The sequence below is a fragment of the Equus asinus genome, chromosome 12, assembly GCF_041296235.1.
Source record: "Equus asinus isolate D_3611 breed Donkey chromosome 12, EquAss-T2T_v2, whole genome shotgun sequence".
In the NCBI taxonomy this organism is placed as follows: Eukaryota; Metazoa; Chordata; class Mammalia; order Perissodactyla; family Equidae; genus Equus; species Equus asinus.
This window is the reverse complement of record NC_091801.1, coordinates 31252969-31275329: the sequence shown is the minus strand read 5'-3', so window position 1 is coordinate 31275329 and position 22361 is coordinate 31252969. Positions and strand designations below refer to the sequence as shown.

General features: G+C 37.1%; 1 protein-coding gene across 3 annotated transcripts in view; it reads right to left on the bottom strand.

Annotated features, from left to right (window-relative positions):
- Positions 1-1497, bottom strand: part of ST18 (ST18 C2H2C-type zinc finger transcription factor) — a 98355-nt gene extending 96858 nt beyond the window's left edge. For all 3 annotated transcript variants that reach the window (XM_014843745.3, XM_070481298.1, XM_070481297.1), the window contains exons 1-2: positions 1359-1497; positions 530-633 (exon numbers count right to left, since the gene is read on the bottom strand). The gene's annotated coding sequence lies outside the window, so the exon portion shown is untranslated. The remainder of the gene's footprint in view (positions 1-529; positions 634-1358) is intronic.
- Positions 1498-22361: the final 20864 nt, after the last annotated feature.

Sequence of the window (22361 nt, the reverse complement as noted above, 5' to 3'; positions counted from 1 at the left end):
AAATGAATTCAAATTGGATTTTTAAAACTATTTTAATGCTGAACCTTTCTTTAGGGGCAAATGTGTGTGAACAAATAACACGTGCCAATCAATATGCAAAAGGGTTTGTAGGCTCAGAGGACTTCACTTGTTTAATATTTTTAAATATTAAAGTGACAATGCTTCTGACAAAAATTACAATTCTAAATTCAGCACTAACAATAAATTTCTTTCAAAGCAAATGCAGAGATAAAGCACTGTTGTGGAGGAGAGCCTTTACATAAATGCTTTGATTGGATTCATTTCCTTTCAATATATTCAACTTTTTTTTTTGGTGAGGAAGATTGTCCCTGAGCTAACATCTGTGCCAATCTTCCTCTATTTTGTATGTGGGATGTGGCCACCACAGTGTGGTTTGATGAGCAGCGTTTGGTCCATGCCCGAGATCCAAACCCACAAACCCCTGGCTGCCAAAGCCGAACAGCACAGACCTAACCACTATGCCACTAGGTGGCCCCTATTATACTTTTTAATAAAAATGTTGCCCTACCTCTCTCTTTCTGCAGGTGACTTGTGTGCCAACTCGGTTTGTCCCGCTCCGTCGGAGTGACTAAATGTCTTTGTCCACTTCAATGAGAAATCCTGAAATTCATTCTATTAAGGTAAAAAATAAAAGAAGGAAAGCATACCAGGTAGGACAAATAAATCGAAGAGCGTTAGTTAATAAACACTGATGTGAACAATAGACAATGCATTGACACTTTTACCTATAATTTGAATTAACTCTAAAAAGAACAAAAAATTTTATATTACACATCAATGGGAATAAGATTTTTACATTTTTTAAGGTAAGCCAAGTTCATGTTTGTCTTTATCACCAAACTAAATATATTATGTCTTCAATTTCATGGTGAAATTGGATAAAAGGGCTCTCAGTTATTATTACTGTTATTCTTACTTTTAATCATCAAAAGAAACAGTTCAGATAAGATTTGGAATGTGCTATACTCAAGAAGTCACAAAAAACAGATTCAGAATTCATCCCTTTGTTATTTAGGGCTCTCTTTAATGAGACTGTCATAAAATGCTACTCGTGCTTTTTGCCAATGTTTTAGCCTGCTTTCCATGGAAACAGTTGGCCCTTGGTTTACTTTGCATTCAGACATAATACACAGAGCTGCATCACCTATACTTGGTCCCAGGGATGCGTACAGAGTCTGTCTTCAGGCCATTTGGCCCTTGAGAGAAAACTTGAAAATTCAGTGTAGTACACTCAGCATACTAGAGAGGGGCTGTTGATACAAACACCACATATATCAAAGCACATTTACAATCTGTATGTATAGGGGTTCTGATATTTTCAAACACAAGCCACCAACCTCCCTGCAGATTCTTCTCGTCCTGTGTTTCACCCTTTGCAGGAGACTGAAGTGCCGGCTTTTTAACCATAGGTTTCTGTATTACTGCTTGTAAGCTTTGACCGGACATTAAGCAGATGCTTCTTCAACTCAAGTCAGCAACTGTAGTTCCTGGGGAAAAACGGATAAAACTGAGTGATAGGGTAGGTTACTGTACAGGATGCAAGAATTGAAAAGTAGCACAGGGCCTTGAGAATTCTTAGTTTATGTTTGATTGCAACTGAAAAAAAAAAAAGCGCTCTCTCTACAAATGTGTTTGGCTTATTCTACTTCATCCTCAGTTCAAAAAGAGTTCTGAAGCTTTCCACCTGCCTATCCCCTTTGTTTGCCATACTCAAACATAAAACAAAAGATTCTGGAAAACAGTCACACTGGTGAGCAAAGCTCTTTCTAAATCCTGAAAGTAATGGCTTTTTGTCTAATACCCTATCGTGTTATGTATTTATTAGCAATACATTTTCCATTTATTTTCTCAAAGATTGCCAATAAAGAACTGAATCACATAAGGGAGTAGCTGTAAACCCTCTGAGTTCCCTAATGTCAAACTCATTAGCATCCGAATAAGCACACAGCAGCACATCATCTGCACAATTGCAATTTTTTACTACTTTTAATAGCGTTTCTCAAAGGGCTCATTTTCAACTTTCTTCAGTGGTTAGTTGGTTCTCAGGGGAAAAGTAGCTTCCTGACGCTCGCAGCTTCCACTCAACAACCCGGCCGTTTGCTGTCAGATGCATCAGCCCTCTGCCCTAACCCCATCTGCCGTCTCTCCCCTCCCTGGGGAGGAGAGTTAAGGCAGCACAGCTGAGATCGACTTGGAGAAGTGCACAGAGGGCGCCAACGAAAGATAAGTTTAGAAATGTGATTTTCACAAAAGGGCTGGTGAAGTCCAAGTACACCAAAATACAAATGGGAAATATGAGCCCTTCAGAGGCTCCCTATTCCATTCCTCTATCATTAATAACTCCACCCACCTGCTTTTTGGAAACATACCCTTGGCTGATACCAAAAGGAATCTTCCACTGAATTCAGTTCCCTCCATCCCCTGCATGTGCCCCATTATTATGTCAAGGAGATAACTTTAAAAATCCATTTTTATTAATTGTTATACTTTCATCTCTTTTGCTGATCTTAAACCATTTTTATAAAACTTAAGGACTTAACTAAAATAGTCATAGAAAATACACATTTTGGAAGACAATTACCCTGAGACTTGGAATCGGTTTTTTTTAGTACAATATTATTATCTGTATTCAATATACTATGCATTAGAGCTCGATGGCTTATTTGGTGCTTCTTATAAGTTTGCACCTTTAAACACCATCAATCTTATCCCTCTACCCCCCATCCTTTGGTAATCACCCTTTTACTCTCTGTCTGTTTTTTACAGGTTTGACTTTTTTAGATTCCACGTGTAAGTGTTACCCACAGTACTCGTCTCTCTGAGACCTGGGGTCTTGACCAGCTCCCACACTTGCAGCAGCGTCAGCTCTACCCCCACCTACTAGGATGAACACTTTTCCATAGAAGCTCATACTTTTATGAAACAGCAATCTTAAAAGATAAAACTATATGACAACCAAGGTGTTAGTAAACTAATGGGCTACATAGTCCTTAAGTGTGCTTTCTAGTTAAGACATAGCTTGACTTGTTCAATGGAGTCATCACAGAGTACTCCATTTATCTGCTTTACTTCAAGCCAATAATTATGGACTCTTAGTTCTTTACAGCTGCTTCATGGGTGAGTACCTTCTTTGGAAAAAGACAGTTCTTTAGACCTGTGATACAAGGTAATGAATCCATTGTGTTATTTAAAAAAGAGTATATCAGATTACATTTTATTGATTGGGGTGGTGTGGGGGTAATGACCTAAAATGATATGATGCATATGTCAATTGTATCCTTAAAGCAGAGAACCACAGATTTACTTCTGGTTCAAAAAATCCTCCAAACTAAACTCAAAGTGAAAATTTGATGATACGGCAAATAAATTTAATATGAAATATGTGTAGCACTTGTAGCCCTGTAATACAACTAACATGAGCTCACCAGGACCACCAATTTCTTTTTGGAATTTGCTTACCAATGGAACCAGACTGTTCTATTTCAATCAGAATGGAAATGCACGGCAGGGTCCTCTCAGAAATTTGGAATGTTAATACAAGCTCCAAAGATCACGTTGAGTTTCTTAACGAGTGAAATAAAAACAGAGGAATGCCAGCATATTTACCTTAGCATTGCTATCCCTTGAGGCACTGTCTCCACAATTTCTAACAGTTTTAATCTCTTAATCACTCTTCCAATTTTAATATCTTCATCATTTGTTCATTAATTGAAATGATGAAAATGGGGGTTACCCTCACTCAGTTTATTTTTTGAATGATAAAGCAAGTCATTTACAGTTCTAAGTTTCCAGATATATTCTTATATTAATCAGTATGATAATTTAAGTTTGAGTCAAATTTCATATAAACCTTAATGCTATCTTTGCCTGAACAATCAAATTCTTCAGTTTTCCATTTGCCATGTTGCTCCATTAAATTTCTAATGAAAATTTAAGCCCCTTATTTTGGAGTTTCTACTCAATAAGCTATAGAATTGGGTTTTCCATCAAAGCAAGAGATTATATACTTATAAATTGATGCATAGAAATCTGGTTATCCTATTGCAACTTCATCTTTATGCTGTCAGAGATGAGTTTCTTCTGCTTAGCTCTCCAGGTGGCTATTAAGGGATATGCTTAAAGAGAAGTAGTGGGTTTCATTAAGTTGTTTTAGGCAAAGAAAGATAGTATTTATTGGCCACAAGCTTTACTTTTACCATCAGCTCTTGATTAGGCTCCTGATCACAGTAGAAGTAGAAAAAAGAAAATCGTCAAAACTGGAACGACTCTTCAGCAAAACCAGCTCCCATTGCAAAGCAGGGCAGTGGTGTTGCTTACTCTTAAGGGAGGATGTTTTGGATTTTAAGTCATTACATATTCAACAAGACTAATTCTTTGATATTAGTAATCAAATTGCTTTTCATGATCCATTCTGAACATTTTTTGCTTTCCCAAGTGATCACTGAAGTTCAAATATAAACAAAACTTCTTGTTATTCAGTATAGTTTATTTTAAAGAAGAATAAAAATAAGGTTTGTCAATGTACAAAATTTCCATTGATGAATTTAATTGATTTTTACTGATTTGTCTGGCTTTTTCAAATCTCTGCCCTACAGAATCTCTCAAGGTATTTTTAAGTACAAGGAGTGCTATGGTAACTCTGATGTCCTCCCAGAAAAGGCAATTTTTGTTTTGCAAATTGCTGAAGTCATACAGAGCATCAAAATAACTTCTGGTTTCCACCGTGACAGGTAAGAAGTGACTGTACTTGTACTAGGAGGCATTAGAGGATTTGTTTTGTCCTTCCAATACCTGCAAAGATAAAACACAGGCCTCTTCTCCCTAAACTCTCAAGCAATGCCAGTATCTTGTGTGAGACCCATATTTCTCCCCACAAGATGATCTTTCACCTGATTTAAGTAACAAAATGGTCCTCAAAGACGCTTAAAGCCTTGCCACAATTAACATAACTGCATTTAGATGCCATTCATGACTGATAAGTCCAACACCTTGTGGGAAAAAAGTTGCATGCTGTAAACATTATAAACATATTCAAATAAGCTTAACACAATCTGCCATGCTTATTTCTGCCTAGATCATGGACCAGCGAAATGGTTAATGCAAATGGATTTATAATTTGCTTTGGGGGGCCAGTTTCTTCTCCTTATTTATTAGCCCAGCTGATGGGGCAGATTTGATGAGGCACTTCTGGAATAATTGAGTCATCACACAAAGAAGGCTGCTAGCATTCAGAGTGGTTTTATCAGCAGCAAGCAGGCCTGATTACTGACAATTACACTCTGATCCGGTGATGGAGGAGAAAGAGCCAACGAGTGGGAAATGTCCGTGTTTCTATCCAGGAATAATTTCTACATTCATTTTACATGCTAAGTGTTTCCTATCTCTGCATAATAAACTGTAAACAGGAATAGATGGCACAATGTCCCTTAATATTTCCTGGTAATGAAGACACAAATGTACAGTGAGTGCTGATAAATATAGATGAAACATAAGCTATTCTCCTCGTCTGTATTGTTACCTTTAAAACAAATGCATTTTTGTGGTAAAAGCATAATCATAGCTAATGCAAAAAAATGACAGAAGATTGAAACTGTCCTTGTAACTACATAGAAACTTTGCAAAAGTCCTGTTAATCACTGCTGCTTTAAAGGCTCACAAGCTGAAGGTGAGATACTCAAAACCACATCATTTTGTTTCTCAACAGTCAACTGTGAAGAACTCCTTGGGTTAGATACAGCAAAGGACAAGACCAAAAGTGACCTCTGTTAACACCCAGAGAGCACATCTCAACACTAGACTGAGAAAGCAATGAAGCTGGCTCAAGGAGACATCTTCAACTGCATGGATTTCCATTTCTCTTCCATCAGTCCTTTCAACAAAATGTTGATCGCGATTCATAAAGTTAGACCTAAGATTGCATGGTCTGTCGCCTAGAGCAAGGCATTGCTGTCTTTAGTGTGGCATTTTTAACCATTTGTTTATGACATGGTTTATTAGCAAAAAACTATGAGCAAGAATGCATCTCAGAGAGATATCTTATTAAACTAGCTTTCCTCTGACTCAGAATCTAGTTTGAAATGCCCAGAGAAAAGGAAGGCTAAGATTTCTTAATGTGCTGCTATAGATTTTAGTGGAAAAAACTTTAATTTCCTGTAATACCAAGAGTTTCCTCTTTTATAAAGCCAAGGAGGTGCGAAGCCCCACATAATGAACCTGCTTGGGTCTGCTTGCTTAATCTTTTCTCTAAAGCCCCTTCCTGGCTTCCAAAGAAATAAAAGTTATCCTCTGTTCTCCTGTGGTAACTATGGAAACTCTGTTTTATTAAACTAACCACTTAACTTCAAGGCTTGTGTTGCAACTAAATGTGCTATTTTGAGTAAATCTACACTAAACAACCTTTTAATGTCAAAACATTTTTAATAAAGTTCAAAGAGCACTTGTTGATTCAAAAATGAGGTTTTTTTTAAGTAAAGGGAATTTTCTCTATTTAAGCTATTTTATTATATAGATTGCTACAAATGCTTGATATCCTTAGAGATTTTCTATTTCCCTTTTCCATCTTGAAGAGGTCTTTTAGAATTTTTTTCAACAAGTCTGCTGTTTTTGCCCAACAGTAACTGTTTTTCATTAAAATCTTCACTATATTTTGTAAATTTGTATTAATATAGAAGAATAGAATAACTTGTCTTCTTTACCTGACTATGAAATATGGAATGGGAGAATCTACTGAAATTTACAAAGAAAATGACATGACTCTCAATTATTGAGGCCAATGGGGCACTGGATTTTTGCAGAATGATCCTTGGATTTTATTCTCACTACAGTGTTTAATTTAATATGGATTATTTTAAGTACCTTTATCCTAAAAAATTTATTTATTATTATTGGCTCAATTCGCAATTATGTATGATGGATTGCTCCAGGCTGGACACGGAGCATTAAAAGGTATGTAAAGCACAATTCTTGTCCTCATGAGTAGAAACCAGCACATGGAGGATTCCAATGTGACATGGAAAGTATAGTAATGGAGAGAGGCAGAAGGAGCAATGGAAGCACAGGCCTAGACCAAACTGGAAAAGCTTCCATAAAACGATGAATCCTGAAAAATTCATTCCTAGAGGGATTCAGAGAACTTTGACTAAAATAGATATATGTCCCCAAAGACCAAATGAAAAGTACAAATAATTGAAAGTATACTAGGGTTGGTAAAACAATGTATTAAAGCCATAATTTTCTGTAGTTACACAAGGGTCAAAGGAGATTACATGGTCAAAATTAAATAGCTAAAATTAAATGTTTATAACTTGTTGGTTTCACTCGTAAGTTTCAAAGGAACTTTTCTCTTTGGTGTCGGACCTGCAAAATCTGTCTGCTGAAATGCGATTTGTCATTCATGTTGTGGTTGAAGAGGCAGCATCTCACAGCATTCTGTGTCCCAACAGTGTTTTGATGGCACTTTCATCTTGATCACTATTCTCTTCCTGATAGTATACTCACTCGTGTCCATTTTATCTTTCTTGTACCAGTTTAAGCTCATGGAAGTGAGGGGCAGTGTCCTGTTGTCCTTTCATTGCAACATAATCTTGTGGCCAGAGTAGGTACTCAATATGTTGTTATTGAATTGAGTTGAAATAAGCCAAAAACAATACTCTTTAGATGCTTGAGATATTATTTTATTAATTGTATTTCTTTTGGGGGTTTTTTGGTGAGAAAGATTGACGCTGAGCTAACATCTGTGCCAATCTTCCTCCATCTTGCATGTGAGATGCCACCACAGCATGGCTTGATGAGTGGTGTGTAGGTCTGCACCTGGGATCTGAACCAGTGAACTCTGGGCTGCCAAATTGAAGCACGCAAACTCAACCACTACACCACTGGGTCAGCCCCTAAATGTATTTTAATACAAAACATACCATACACACAGCATCTGGGACTCTATCAATTTTATCTGTTTGCTGTGCCAGCTAAGGAGAATTTACAATTTTGTGCTCCCTTATGTTGAAAACGTCAGCCTCCAAAATGCAAAGAAGAGCAACCATGAAGTGTAACAGATTTTATGGTCAGATTCTCCCCAATGTCTACTTTTATCTAATTTATATGAAAAATTACACTTTCTGATTTAAATTGGTCCTTATGAGAGAATAAAAGCCAAAGGTAAAATAGAAATATTTATTTTTCCAAATTTGGCATGAAAATAATCTAGGAAGATCTCCAACTTATTTCAACTATACTTGGTTCTCTGTTTTGTTTTTGTTTTTTTTTTTTGCTGAGGAAGATTGTCCCTGGGCCAAATCCGTTGCCAATCTTCTTCTTTTTTTGCTTGAGGAAGGTTGTCACTGAGCTAACATCTGTGCCAATCTTCCTCTATTTTGTATGTGGGACACTGCCAAAGCATGGCTGATGAATGGTGTAGGTCCGTGCCCAGGATCTAAACTGCGGCGCCAGGGCCACTGAAGCACACGGAACTTTAACCATTGGTCCATGAGGCTGGCCCCTGGTTCTCGGTTTTCATACCTCACTTTTCTTACTCATACTGTATCAGAATATCCTGACTATTATTCACTTACATTTTATTTTAAATCACGTATATCTATATATTTCAAACTGATGACTTTTGTATTGGAGATAAAATGGTACTAACCAGGAGGAAAGACAAAAGTAATCTATTATTTTTATCAAAATAGAAAAATGACACATTGTTTTCTAAATAAATATAGCTCAACTTTGCTGAACTCTTATCAAATGACAGAAATTCTGGTAAGTACTTACATGTGCTCTCTTCCTTGGTCATCACGACATGCCTATGGGAGTTATCAGCAATTTTACAGTGAAGAAAGGGAACAAAGAGAGCTCATTGCCTTACCCAGAGTTCACACAGGTAGCAAGAGGTAGAACCAGGTACTGCATGACAACTATCTGCTTTTATGCCCTAGGCTCAGCAGACTTTGAAATAGTCAGATCAGTTTTCTCTCTACAACAGAGATCTCGCTTGCCATCCACTGACATTCCATTCCTCTTACCCAGGCTCAAATAAACAGAGACTTACGAACATTCCCAATAAAGCATCTATTCATTTACACCTTGGATGATACAGACACTGTGTTTACAAAAATGTCACATGCAGAATTTTTTTGGTGTAGGGAGGGGTGTTACACAGCAGATGATAGAAATCTTAGAGTTGGTGATAACCATTATTAGGAACCACAAAATGAATATGCCAGTTCCTAAAGACTATTATCAGTCTTGGCCTCTCAAGAAATTTTTCTCCTCTTCATTCAAACACTGGAAATTCTCCATAGGATTTATATTGCCAGCTGTAAAATATATCCCATCTATTGGTTAGCTTATCTTCTGTATTAGTTTTGTATTGCTGCTGTAACAAATTTTCAGAAGCTCGGTGGCTTAAAACAACACAAATATTTTATCTTATACCTCTAGAGGTTCAATGTCTGGTAAAGTCTCACCAGGCTAAAATCAAGTCAGCCATATACCCTTCTGGAGACTCCAAGGGAGAATTCATTTCCTTACTTATTTGAGCTGTTAGTAGACTCCAATTCCTTGCTATTATAGGACTGAGGTACCTGTTTTCTTGCTGGCTCTGAACTGAGAGCTGTTCTTAGCTTCTAGAAGCCACTGCATTTCTTGGCTCATGGCTCCCTTCCTCCATCTTCAAAGCCAGCAATAGTGGGTTGAATTGAGTCCTTCTCATGTTGTATCTCCCTGATTCATTCTTCTGCCTTTCTCTTAAGAACCATGTGATCAATTGGGCCCACCCATCTCAAGGCTCTTAATTTAATCATACTCCTTTTGCTATATAATGAGCATATTCACAGGTTTCAGGAATTAGGACATAGATAAGTTTAGGGGCCATTTTTCTGTCTACCACTTTCTTTAGCTACATGCGTGAAATCTGACTGTGTTAATGCTCTTCACATGAGACAAGTAAAGTCGCAAATTAAGATGAACATGTGTATGCACTCCTCAAAGAAACATATGAACATAATCCAAATTATCATGACAATACCAACATTAATAAAATCACAAATCTTTCGTTGTCCCCTAAGTTCCTTAACTTCTCAAGTTTTTGAAAGCCATTGAAAAGTTAGGAATTACTCATTTTTTTGGGAAAAGTTTATTTTTAAATAGTCTTCACTTACCTTCCTTAATATCCATTGGATTTGAACTGGAGAATTTCCATTGCTACCGATGAGAAGCATCGTCAGAGGAAAAATTGAAAAGAAAACAAGAGAAAACTTAATTAAATAGTAATTATCTTCAGCTTATTAACTATATAAAACAATCTTTTCAAGTAATTTACAGACTGACTATTAGAGTATGAGTTGGGGTGCCACCAATCTTCAATAGTCAAACCTAATATTCATTTGAAAGAACGCTCCCTCAACAAAAAAAACAGGTGTCTACTGTTACCACAAAATGCTTTTTAGATTTGAGCCCTTTTGTATATAAGTACATTTGAGAACCTTTTCTAGGGACACACCTGAGAGTGAAAGTGAATTATCAATGACAGTCTTTTTTTTTAAAAAAAAGAATCAGTGGTTTAACACTAATTTCTAATCAGATCCTACAGAAAGGAACAGCCCGCACGGCAGCTGTACTTTTCCCAGGGTTAATTACCTTTCACTGCTCTCTGCTAATGAGTCAGCTGTTCCTGTCATCGCACACTACACTGGTTCATCTGGAGCTCTAGCTGTGGACAAACACCGAGTGACAGTCCTATTTACATACGGGGGTGTTTCTTGTGCAAAGATTTCAAAAAGATTTTTTTTAATCCTTTAATTTTCGTGTGTCTCCATGCTAAAAATATTTTTACAAATAAGATTTTACTTGGTCAACTATTGTCTTCCTCCTAGGCCACTGGATTCACCACACTTTACCCGCCCCCCTCAGCAGATATAAAATGCCAAATACTTGGAAAGAGGAGAACTTCATCCCCTCCACAGAAACCTTTGTCTTCTTATGCCTTAGCTTCATAACAGTTACCCTACTTGGATGACACAGAGCCTTGAAAGTTTGCAACTTCCTTCACTGGTTAAAAGACTTTCTGAGAAGATTCGGCACAGAAAATTAAATTCAAAGGTAGAAAATAAGATAAAAAGACACAACATATCTTAGATTTATTTGTGCATGAAAAGTAAATCAGAAAATTGAATTTTCAAAAATAATTTAGACTTGAAAACTATGCCTTCACGTAATATGTCTAGATCATTGTGGGATATCTACATATCACACATACACCCATGTGAGTTATTACCCAAATACTGGCTCTGCTCTCCATTTCATAGTGTAGACACAGTGTGCCTTTATGTGTTTTTGAACATTGCAGACAAGAGGTTTACACATCTTTTCCCTTTTCTTTGTATTCCAGAAGGAACTAAGGGGGATATACAAATAGTAAATTATCCATTGAGTTCCACTTGACAACCTCCAAAATGCCTCTCAATAGAGGATCCTCTCTTGCTGGTAACTTTCCTGCTCTAAACCTTAGATCACTGGCTCTTAGATTTTAATATGCATCAGGATCACCTGATTATCTTGTTACGATGTGGGTCCTGATTCCGATACCCTGAGGTTCAGCATGTCTGCTAAGGGCCCAGGTACTCCTTCATTCTGTGGACCACACTTGGAATAGCAAAGTGTCAGAGCAGTGGTTCTCAAACTTTAGTCAGCATCAGAATCCCCTGGAGGGTTGTTAAAGCACAGATTACTGATTCAGCAGTCTGGAATGGGGTGTGGGAATGTACATTTCTAACAAGTTCCCAGATGATGTAGGTACTGATGGTTGGGGGACCACACTTTGAGAACTGCTGCCTTTAGATATTCACTAATAAATGCATTGAAGAATCTCAATCCCCAAAGGCTAAACACTCCACATCCGCATGGAACAGAAGCACTTCCACTTTATTCTAGAGCTATTTACTTGCTCTGTTTTTAATACTTTATGTTAGAAAGGAACAGATAAAAAGCGAATGTTCTGGCCCATCATTGAAGTACATTCTGAGAACCACTTTATAGCTTATTGAACTTGATCCTTCCCTTCAGATGAAGCCATTCATTTCAAGAAAGAAACAGCAATTACGTACTTCTTCATTACAGGTGCCATTATCAATGTAAGCTCACAAATTACAAATCTAGGACTGCACAATATTTAAACTTGCCAAAAGCAAATAAAATTTAAGAATGAATTAAAAATTATATCATAAAAACAAATTTCAATGTCAAGCAATGATGCAAATTTCCTTGAGATGTTCTATGTTTTATCAACCCCAGTACATTCTGACTTATTTTCTAAATGGTATAACAAGTTTCTCTTGTACATTGTGTGAAGTGTTCTTTTTTGATCACTGCTATTTTGAACACATTATCCTAAAAAACTTTGTGATGGATGAAAAATCTTTTAGTCTAATACTAAAAATATATTTGCATTTCTGTTCATGTAAATATCTCAGTGATAAAACTCTTACAAGGGCGTTGTGCACATTGTTCATAGGAATACATATTTTAGAAAGAGGAGAGCACAACCAGTAGGTAATAAGATAAATTATAAAATGAAGCATTGTTGAGTGTGATTTACTAAAGACATGAAGGGTGATTCTCCAAACAGCAAGTTACTCACCAAGCAGAAGTTAGTATGTTAGCATTGATCCATTCAGGCCAGGAAAAACTACTTAGTGTTCTGAAACATGAACTTATTAAACAGTACTCCAGTAAGGCTGGGAGAGTATGATTCAATGTGAGAAATATCAGTAAGCAAATGAGAACAATTTTAAATGAATCAGTGCTGCTTCTGAATTCTTGCTGCCACTTATTTGGTTTTGCTATCCTACTGATATTTATTTAAAAGCTATTTTAAAAATATCAATTTCATTTAATACAAGAAGATGATAATGTCACAAATAAGGAATTTGATTAATATTAGTGTAACCAACCCTCTTGGTATAGAACAGTATTATTTAATGAACTCATTAACCTATTTACTCAAATCTCCATTAAGCACCTATTCTTCTGGAGAAGAGGAGAAACTGTTTATATAAACAGGTGGAGTCCTAGTGAGTGGAGAGGGCTGCATGATGTGCGCTACACACCGGGAGTACAGATATTTCTGTTGTACAAATCGAAGAGGCAATGAAATGAAAATCTTGGAGGGGATGTGGGCAGCAAATTTATTTATTGGTAACTTGGGAGAAAAATCTGATGGGTTTGATAAGAACTCTCCTCCAGAAGTACAAATGTCAGGGCTTACAGTCTGAATGAATAAGAACTCATAATCACACAAATTTAGAATGGAAATACACATTGTTGTCATGGGCTGAGACTACATGTGAATGTCAGGATCCTAACTGATCTCTCTCCTTGGATGGCTTTTAAGACTCACAATGAATCAGACTAAACAATTGCCTTTGTTCATTTGAACATCTGGTTTTATAGTTGTTTCATGTGATTAATCAGAGATCAGTACAGTTCACATCAGGCATTTTGTCCTATGCTTATCCAATTCCAGTCTATAATTTTTACTAGTTTTCATTGGCCAATTGGTTTCTCTCTATATCACAGTGTTTCATTAGCTGTTGCAGATTACTGAAGGAATCTGACCTTAGTTTTCTGTCAGAGGTAACAGACTACATATTTTTCGGCTACATCAAATCTTTCCAAAAAAAGTGTGTGCAAGAAGAAAATGCCTTGGAAAAATATGGAACCCTGCTTTTAGAGACCTAATTTATACAATGTGTTTTCAAAGTGAATAACAAGAATGTTCATGAAATGAAGACTTTGACTAGAATAATATAGATAGGTTCTCTTTCATCTTTTCCCTCCTCCTGCCCCAAGTCTGGATTCCGTGTTTCCATAGGAAGCTACACCTATGTCTATCACAGCACCTGGCCCACCTTAATGAACCACTGTTGACATGTTCATCATCTGCTCTAGATTGAAAGCTCCTGCAAGATAAGGACAATCTCCTCTCTGCTTCCCTTCACAGTCAAGGTACTCAGTGAGAGTGTTGACTCTTTGAGTACTAGTTATTAAGAAAATAAGGAACTATGATGAGGCCATTGTCACAGTGATATGAGTTTTTGGAAAACAATGGATCAAATATTTAGAACTGTAACATGGAAATATCCATAGCATGTAGCAAAAAGTTATGCTGGTGAAAACATACAGTTTAGATTACCTTATAAGATTCATAAATGTAATGGTTATAGATTATTCTTTTATTGATGTTACACTTGGAAACTAATGAAGCAGAAAAAAATCTTATGAAGAATTTACTTGTAAATTGAGATTAATTTTACAAATTAAAAAAATGGACAAAAAGCATATGTAACACTACTATATCCTTAACACATATAACTATTGACTTTAACTCAAAGGGAGGGGTATCAAAACTTAAGGACTCTCATTGCCAGTTGAATCACATGTTAAAATCAAAAGAGCGACCAGCGTGTTACAAATGCCTAAAGAAACTAAATTGGGAATTCTTAAAATACCATGAAATAAAATAAAAAGATGGAAGAAACATGATTTATCATGAAAATATAAATGAATGTGCTAAGAGACATACTGATCTCACATTAGATGGTGGTGGTGGTGAGGAAGCAGCTAGTAGATCATGCCCTGAGTGATCTGAAGGAGGCAGAAGGTAAAAACGAAATCAGATGAGGCTTTCAGCAATAGCTGCCATTGATTGTGCACTGACTCTGACTCACACCCCGGACTAGGCATTTTATGGTTATATTATCTTATTTAAACGTCGCAACAACCTAAGGAGGTTGATGTTATTATTCCCAATTGAAGTTGAGCAAATGTAGCTCACACTGTTAGTAAGAGCTAGTATTCAGTCATGTCTGATGCCGATGTTTTTCCTGTTATGTAGCACTGGCTAAAATGGCCATGTGAAGCTAGAAAACTGCATGTCTTTCTTTGATCAAACCTTAGAAAGACCCATAACGATAGAGTGGGAGCTCGAGGAATGTGAACTTTTGTGTTGCGTTTAGACTAGATACAGACTGGATAGAGGGTTTAGAAAATCGGTAATAAGTGCTAAGATAACGGAGACACTGAAATATGGTAAAAATCACAAAACAGATACAGGGGGAAGCCAGTGATAAATGACCCTGAGCACGGGCCCAATGCAGCAGATTTAGAGTAGTGACATGCTTTGTCTGAACTAACACTAATGTGGATTTGAATCCTAACTCTGACATTTGCTTGTGTTGTGATCTCAGAACTGTATGTAACTTCCCCAGTCTTCAAGTTCCTCATCTGATAAAAAGGTACAATAACAGAACCTCCCTCTACAGCTGTGAGGATTACACGAGATGTCACACATAAAATGTATGCTATACAGTAGAAATTCCGTAAAATTCCATGATCCAAAAACAGATTTGTTCTTATGCAAAGCCTACAGGTAGGCAGTACCCTGTGTCATCGTGGTGAGGACATATGTTGACGAGATTGATTAAAGCTTTGGAAATTAAACAGTGCATTTTCTTCAACAGAACATGTACTTAGTAGGAAAGTTCATTAAGTATCCATTCAAAAATATTTGTTGACTTTTTAAATTCTTTCTCTGTACAAGCTACTGTTATAAATGTTTTATATATATTATACATTAACTCAATCTGCACAAGAACTATATGGATCAGGGTTATTAATTATTTCCATCCTTCAGATGAGGAGATTAAAACACAGAGAAGTTAAGAACTTTCCCAGCATCACACAGCTAGTGAGGAACAGCACAAGGAATTGGACTCCAGTCTCAAGGTCCATACGTTTAATCACAGCAGTCTCTCATCATCAGTGAGATAGGTGATGAAGAAGGAAGGAGGGACAACACAGAAATTATATTCCAGTGTGGGAGCCAAACTAAAAGCCAAGGAAACAATCAGTATACAATGCAATTTAAAGCAGTGATAAGTGCTATGGAAAATAATGCAGGCTAAACATGGGGGGTAGTTTGAACTGAGGTAGAAGTAATCTTTGATCATTTGAGAAGGAGTATAAGAACGACATGCCTAGGGCGAAAACAGTTAAAGCCCTTGTATCTAGAATATATAAATTATGATTGCAACTCAATAATAGAAAGACAAATTATCCAATTAAAAATGGGCGGAGGGCTTAAATAGATATTTCCCCAAAGAAGATATACGAATGGTCAATAAGAATATGAAAAGATGCTCAATATCATTAGTCATTAGGGAAATGCAAATCAAAACCACAATGAGATACTACTTTACACCCTCTAGGATAGATATAATTTAAAAAAAAGAACAAGTATTGGTGAGGATGTAAAGAAATCAGACCCTCATACACTGTTGGTGGGAATGAAAAATTGTGCAGCCACTTGGAAAACAGGCTGGCAGCTCCTCAAATTGTTAAACATGGAGTTACTATATAATCTAGCAATTCAACTTCTAGCTACACACCCAAAGAAATTAAAACATACGTCCACAAAAAAATTGTACACAATGTTCATAGCAGCATTATTCATAATAGTGGAAAAGCATAAACAACCCAAATGTCCATAAACTAATGAATTGATAAGTGAAATATGGTGTAGCCAATCAATGGAATATTATTTTATGATAAAAAGGAATCAAGCACTGATAAATGCTAAAACATGGATGAGCCTTGAAAACATTATGCCAAGTGAAAGAAGCCAGTCACAGAAGACCATCTATTGTGTGATTCTTTTTATATGAAATTTCTATAATATGCATATCCACAGAAACATAAAGTAGGTTAGTAGCTGCCTAGAGCTTGGGGCAGAGAAAGGATTGGAGGGTGATGGCTAACAGGTGCAGAGTTTCTTTTTTCGGAAGAAAATGTTCTAAAATTGATTGTAGTGACGGATGCATAACTCTGAATATATAAAGACCATTGAACTGTACACTTTAAATGGGTAAATTGTACAGCATGTTAATTGCATCTCAATAAAGCTGTTTAAAAAAGCAGTAGAGCCATAGAGGCCATCGTCAGGAGTTTGCCTTTTGAGTGTGATAGGACACTCTTGGACAGCTTTGAGCAGAGGAGTGAAAGCCGGGAAATCAGTTTCTAGGCCATGATGGTCACTGGGTGTGAGAAGGTGGGCCTCATTTGGGATAGAGGTAGTAAAGGTAGGGAGCAAGCTAATAGTTGAAGTTTTATCCTTAGTATAGAACAAGGAAAAACACAGAAAGAAGAGATAATAAGAGCAGAAATGTATCTGCTGCCTGCTATGATCCAAACTCATTACTCCCAATTGTCCAACACGTGTCATCTATGGAGAGAAGCCAATCTCTTCCCTCTCCCACTCTTCGTACTCCTTGCCCCCTATGGCTCCAGATGGAAGGATGCTCTCCACTTCCCCGCTACTCTTTCGAATTGTGTGCATCTTTTAAGACAGCTCAAATCTGAGATGAAAAACCCTAGCTCTCTGGTTCTCCTTAGTCTTCTGAGTTTCTACACTAATATCAATTATAAATAACATTTAGGAATTAGGTAGAACCTTTTCTTTTTAATAATACGAGGTAAACATAATAATGAATAAAAATAGTCATGTTTAAGGCACTTGCAGTTTAAAACCATTTCACACAGAGTTGAGAATTTTGCTGCCTAATTTTACAAAAAATTTTGAGGCTATCGGCTCTGAATAGTCTTAACATATCATCTTTACACTTGCAAACATATTTCTCCCTGCATCCACTCCTGTCTCCCTTGCTCTGGTTTTAGAGGAAGAGATTCCCTTCTTTCTGAGATAGCTCTCCACTGGGTTCTATGGTGGGTGCTTCTTACTTCATCTAGTTTGCTTTTCTTCCATATCTCCAAATTTTGGAGGCATCTTATCTCATCTGACTCCTTCTCTTCAGTATACAAACATATTTCTCCTTCATATTGCTATCTCTGCTCTCCAGAGTCAAACTTCTTAAGATCCCCAGAGATGTTTTTTTCTCACCTTCCATTCCCTACACAGCTCATAGTCATCTGGCTTCCAACTCCTGATTCTACTGCAGTTTCTCTGGCTAAGACCAGAAGTGACCTCCTATTTGGTATCTCTAATGGAAGATTTTCCGTCTCTATTTGCTGAGCAATTAACACTATTGCTCAGTTTTTCCTTGAGAAACAGTTTATGTCTTTGTTTTCTCTGTCACCCCGGCTTTCTTCAGCCTTCTCTAAATTCCTTCTTTGTTGGCTTTCCAATTAAATATTGGTATTCCCCATGGTTCCTCATTTTGGTCCTTTTCTCTCTCTTTTTCTTTTTGAGGAAGATCAGCCCTGAGCTAACATCAACTGCCAATTCTCCTCTTTTTGCTGAGGAAGACTGGCACTGAGTTGACATCCGTGCCTGTCTTTCTCTACTTTATATGTGGGATGCCTGCCACACTATGACTTGATGAACGGTGCGTAGGTCTGCACCCGGATTCCAAACCGGCCAACCCCAGGCCGCCGAAGCGGAGTGCACAAACTTAACTGCTATGCAACCAGGCTGGCCCCTCTATATATTTTCCTTGGAAACTATATCCAAGCGTCCATCTTTCTACCCCAGATCTCGCTCTTGAATTTCAGATTCATTGATCAACTGTATATTCAACCTCACCACCTGATTGTTTCACATTCAATATGTACATCATCTTTTCCTCTAAATAACCTCTTCTCAATCTCTTTTCTTGGTTAACCACCCACTCTGTAATCCAAGCCAAATGGCTGTCATTTATGACTCTTGACCAGTTTTCAAGTCTGTTTCCTCAGCTTGCCTCTTTGTAGCACAGTCCCACTGTATTGTGAATGCCAGTTTGCTTGTGTCGTCTGCTGTGGTATGATACAGGACTTAGGTCCGTATCTCACCGCTTGATACAGTTGCTAGGACATAGCAGATTCTCAACAGTTTATTGAATGGATGGATTCAAGAGTCTTTCAATGGCTCTTCTATAAAGTCTTCCCTGATGCCACCTTTAAGCAAAGGTGGTCTTTCTATTCTTTAGGCCATAACTCTATCTTTAGAGGAAACATAGAATTGACTATGCCTGCTCCAATGCTCTGGCCCCACATACATTAAGGCTGAGTGGCAGAGTGGAGCCGAACGTGGCCAGAGCCTATTTTTCTTTGCTCAGGCCACAGTGGTACACAAGCCTCTCTCATCATGTGAACAATGACCCAAGTGAGGTTGGGAGCTTCGCCTACACTGCCGTCGTCTACTCTGACTCATAAAGTCCTTGGGGACAGATGCCATGTCTTACACTCATTCTCTATACTCCCGTACCCGCTTGCCACATAAACGTTTCTTAGTCAACTGATCATACAGAGCCTAAATAACCTTTTCACAATTTTCTAGTGCTGGTATTTATATTTTTTTACCTCACTCTCCTGGATACTTTAGTACATGCAAAATACAAACAAGATCTGAAATCATATCCCGCCAGAATACAATATTTTAGTTTCTTGTGAACTTGATGTGGCATTCGCCTAGGAAGAGTTCTTCTGTGATTGAAACTCTTCATTCTTCTGTTCGTTCTTTCTTCTAACAAACACTTATGCATTCTCACTATGTTCAAAGTTTCTCTGCTAGACGCTGAGAAGAGTAAAATGATATTAAATATAGTTTCTCTTCTAAAGGATTTTTGTCAAATGTCATTAGCCCAACTCTTTTTACTTAGTATTATATTTTCAACACAGTATTTGCAAAAGATTAAAAAAAGCTTTCAGGTTAATCTTCTATAATAATTTAAGGAAACTATATGAGTATTATAATAGTAACTGCCTAATTAAGATCTAAAATACAAAAATAAATACCACAATGTGTCTAAACATATTCATAACCTATACTCTACGTTTCCAAACATTTTTTTAAGCAAGTGAAATCGTAACAAGCCCACAGAGGCCAACGTGTAGTGGTTAGTGCACACCACCCAAGGCTGTGGAGCCAAGGTCCAGTCGGGGCTCTGACACAGCAGCCACAGGGTCATGCACAGGTTGCAGTGCCCTTCCATGGGGCAGTCTTCTCATCCATAAAAAGGGACAATAGCAGACCTCACCCTATAGGCTGTTGCTCTGGTTGTGATGGCTGTGAGAATTAAAAGAGTTTATAGATGTAAAGTACTTAGAAGAGTGGTTGGCAGTGTGTCAGTGCTATAGCATTATTAAAATAGAAAGAAATAATATCTTCTGCTTGACATCAAAATACTCAGAAGAAGAATTCAATTATCAGATGTTTCTAAGTATCTATGTTTATGCTTACAGAGCTAAGATTTCTGGCTGTTTGGCCAAATTAACTTTTGATCTTACGTTTAGCATGGGAGCTAATGTTCATACGGTTCTTAGAACAGGCTACTTCTGATATCAAGGTTAATTAGCATGCTAAATATGTATATCTTAGAGAGGAATAATGATGGCTTATGCTGTCTCAGAATTATTTTTCAAATTCATGGGATGTTTTAATCACAAAAAGCTCATAGAATTATAGAATTTCGGGAATGAAAAAGATCCCAGGGATCACTAGTGTAACCCTTAATGTGGCAGATGTTATCTATAAGGAAAATAAAGCAACTTGTCAAGTCACTTCATCAGGATCATTCAACTACTTAATGATATTTAACTATGACTGGAACCCAGATGTACTTGGGACCCAGTGTCATTTGACACTATGTTGCTGACACTGTTTTTTTCCTATACTTTGTTCCCAGAGACCAGGTAGCATAGGGAGAGATTAAGAGCACGGGTTTGAGGAACAGTTAGATTTGGGCTCCCGTCTCTATCCTGCTGATGACCCAAGGAAAGACATCTGAATGTCACTCAGTCTGTTGCTTCATCTGCAAAACAGGTGTACAAATGGAAATATTATAAGTATTAAATTATATAATGCATGTAAAGACCACAGTGCTTGGCACAGGAGAAGCATTCAGTAAATGTTAAGAATTATTATTATTGTCACATACATCATCATTGTTATGAAAAAATTCATATGCACAATGTTTGGATCTGAAGTTCTTTTTCTTATTTGCCAAACCCTGAGAAATACTGGATCAATGATGTAACAGGGGGATCTGTGTATGCGTGTGTGTGTGTGTGTGCGCGTGTGTGTGAGGGAGAGAAAGAGATGGAGGCAGAGATGTGAACGTTTCCATTATTTGACAATGCTAAGTCCTGGGATCCTATGGGTTCTTCAAATTCCCCTCAGCTTACTTGCAGTCTGCTGTGATATAGCCTATATACCCACACTAATCTGCAAACCATGACTCCTGGAATCCCCTTCTTTATAAGGTTTGATGATGGAAGAAACATTTCCAAGGAAGTAAGTGAATCAGGTATGGAATGTCACCAAACTTCTAAGGCTGATGGTAGCAAAGAAGGGCCACAAGGAGGAACCAGCCATAGGCAATACTGTCAGTATGTGATTCCATACAAAAAACACTTGGAAATTTGACCTTTAAACTGACAGGGCTATATCAAAATGTACGAACTGTTCTACAATCTGAAATCTATGGCTGGAAGTTTATTCAACTGAATGTGAATATTTCAGAAAAATAAAGCCAGTGGAATATTCTATTACTTCACAAAGTCTAGATGAAATATATTAATCTACCTGTGAAAACCAATGTAAGCAATATTTGGAAGAGTATTTTTTTTTATTTGCTTGTTTTGTTTAGACTTGGAACCTGCCTTTCAGGAGTAAAAGGATAGAGCTTTAATCCTTAGGAAAAAAATTCCCAAAAACATCACAGAAACTAGGATAATCCTTCATGAAGTCAGAAGCAAAAAAAGAAAAAAGAAAGGAAAAAATAACTTCCTCTACCATTAGAAATAACCACAACAGCAACACCAATCTCCATTCTTTCATTTCCTCAGGTCTGACATTCTGCAGATGACCGCCCTTATTTGTCCCTACATGTTTTCCAAAATATAAAAGTGAAATAGAGTCCCAAGGGCACTGTACTTGAAAGGTTATGAGAGTTAGAGAATTTTAACCATGCCTGCCAAATCAGCAGATGGCTTGTGATTATAATTATATGCATCAATAAAACGAATAATCTTTACAAAATTTGAATTTCTACTAAAGTAAGGGATTTAGTAAGCAGATGCAACAGAATGCATTTTCTTTAACCCTTTTGGTAGACGCTGGTATCTCTCACACAAAAAAAGATCAAGGGCTCTGCACACAATAGGTTGTATACTATAATTTTTGCCCCCTTTCTAGAGTAGTCATATTGTCAGCCTCAATCTTTTCTTGATTTCATTTTCTTCTTGAGCATATTTCATCTTCACCCCATTTTCACCCTTCAGAATGAAAATGTTAAGACTAATTCCCTACCATTGTTTGATATTTGAAAGACGAAAATTTAAAAGAGGTA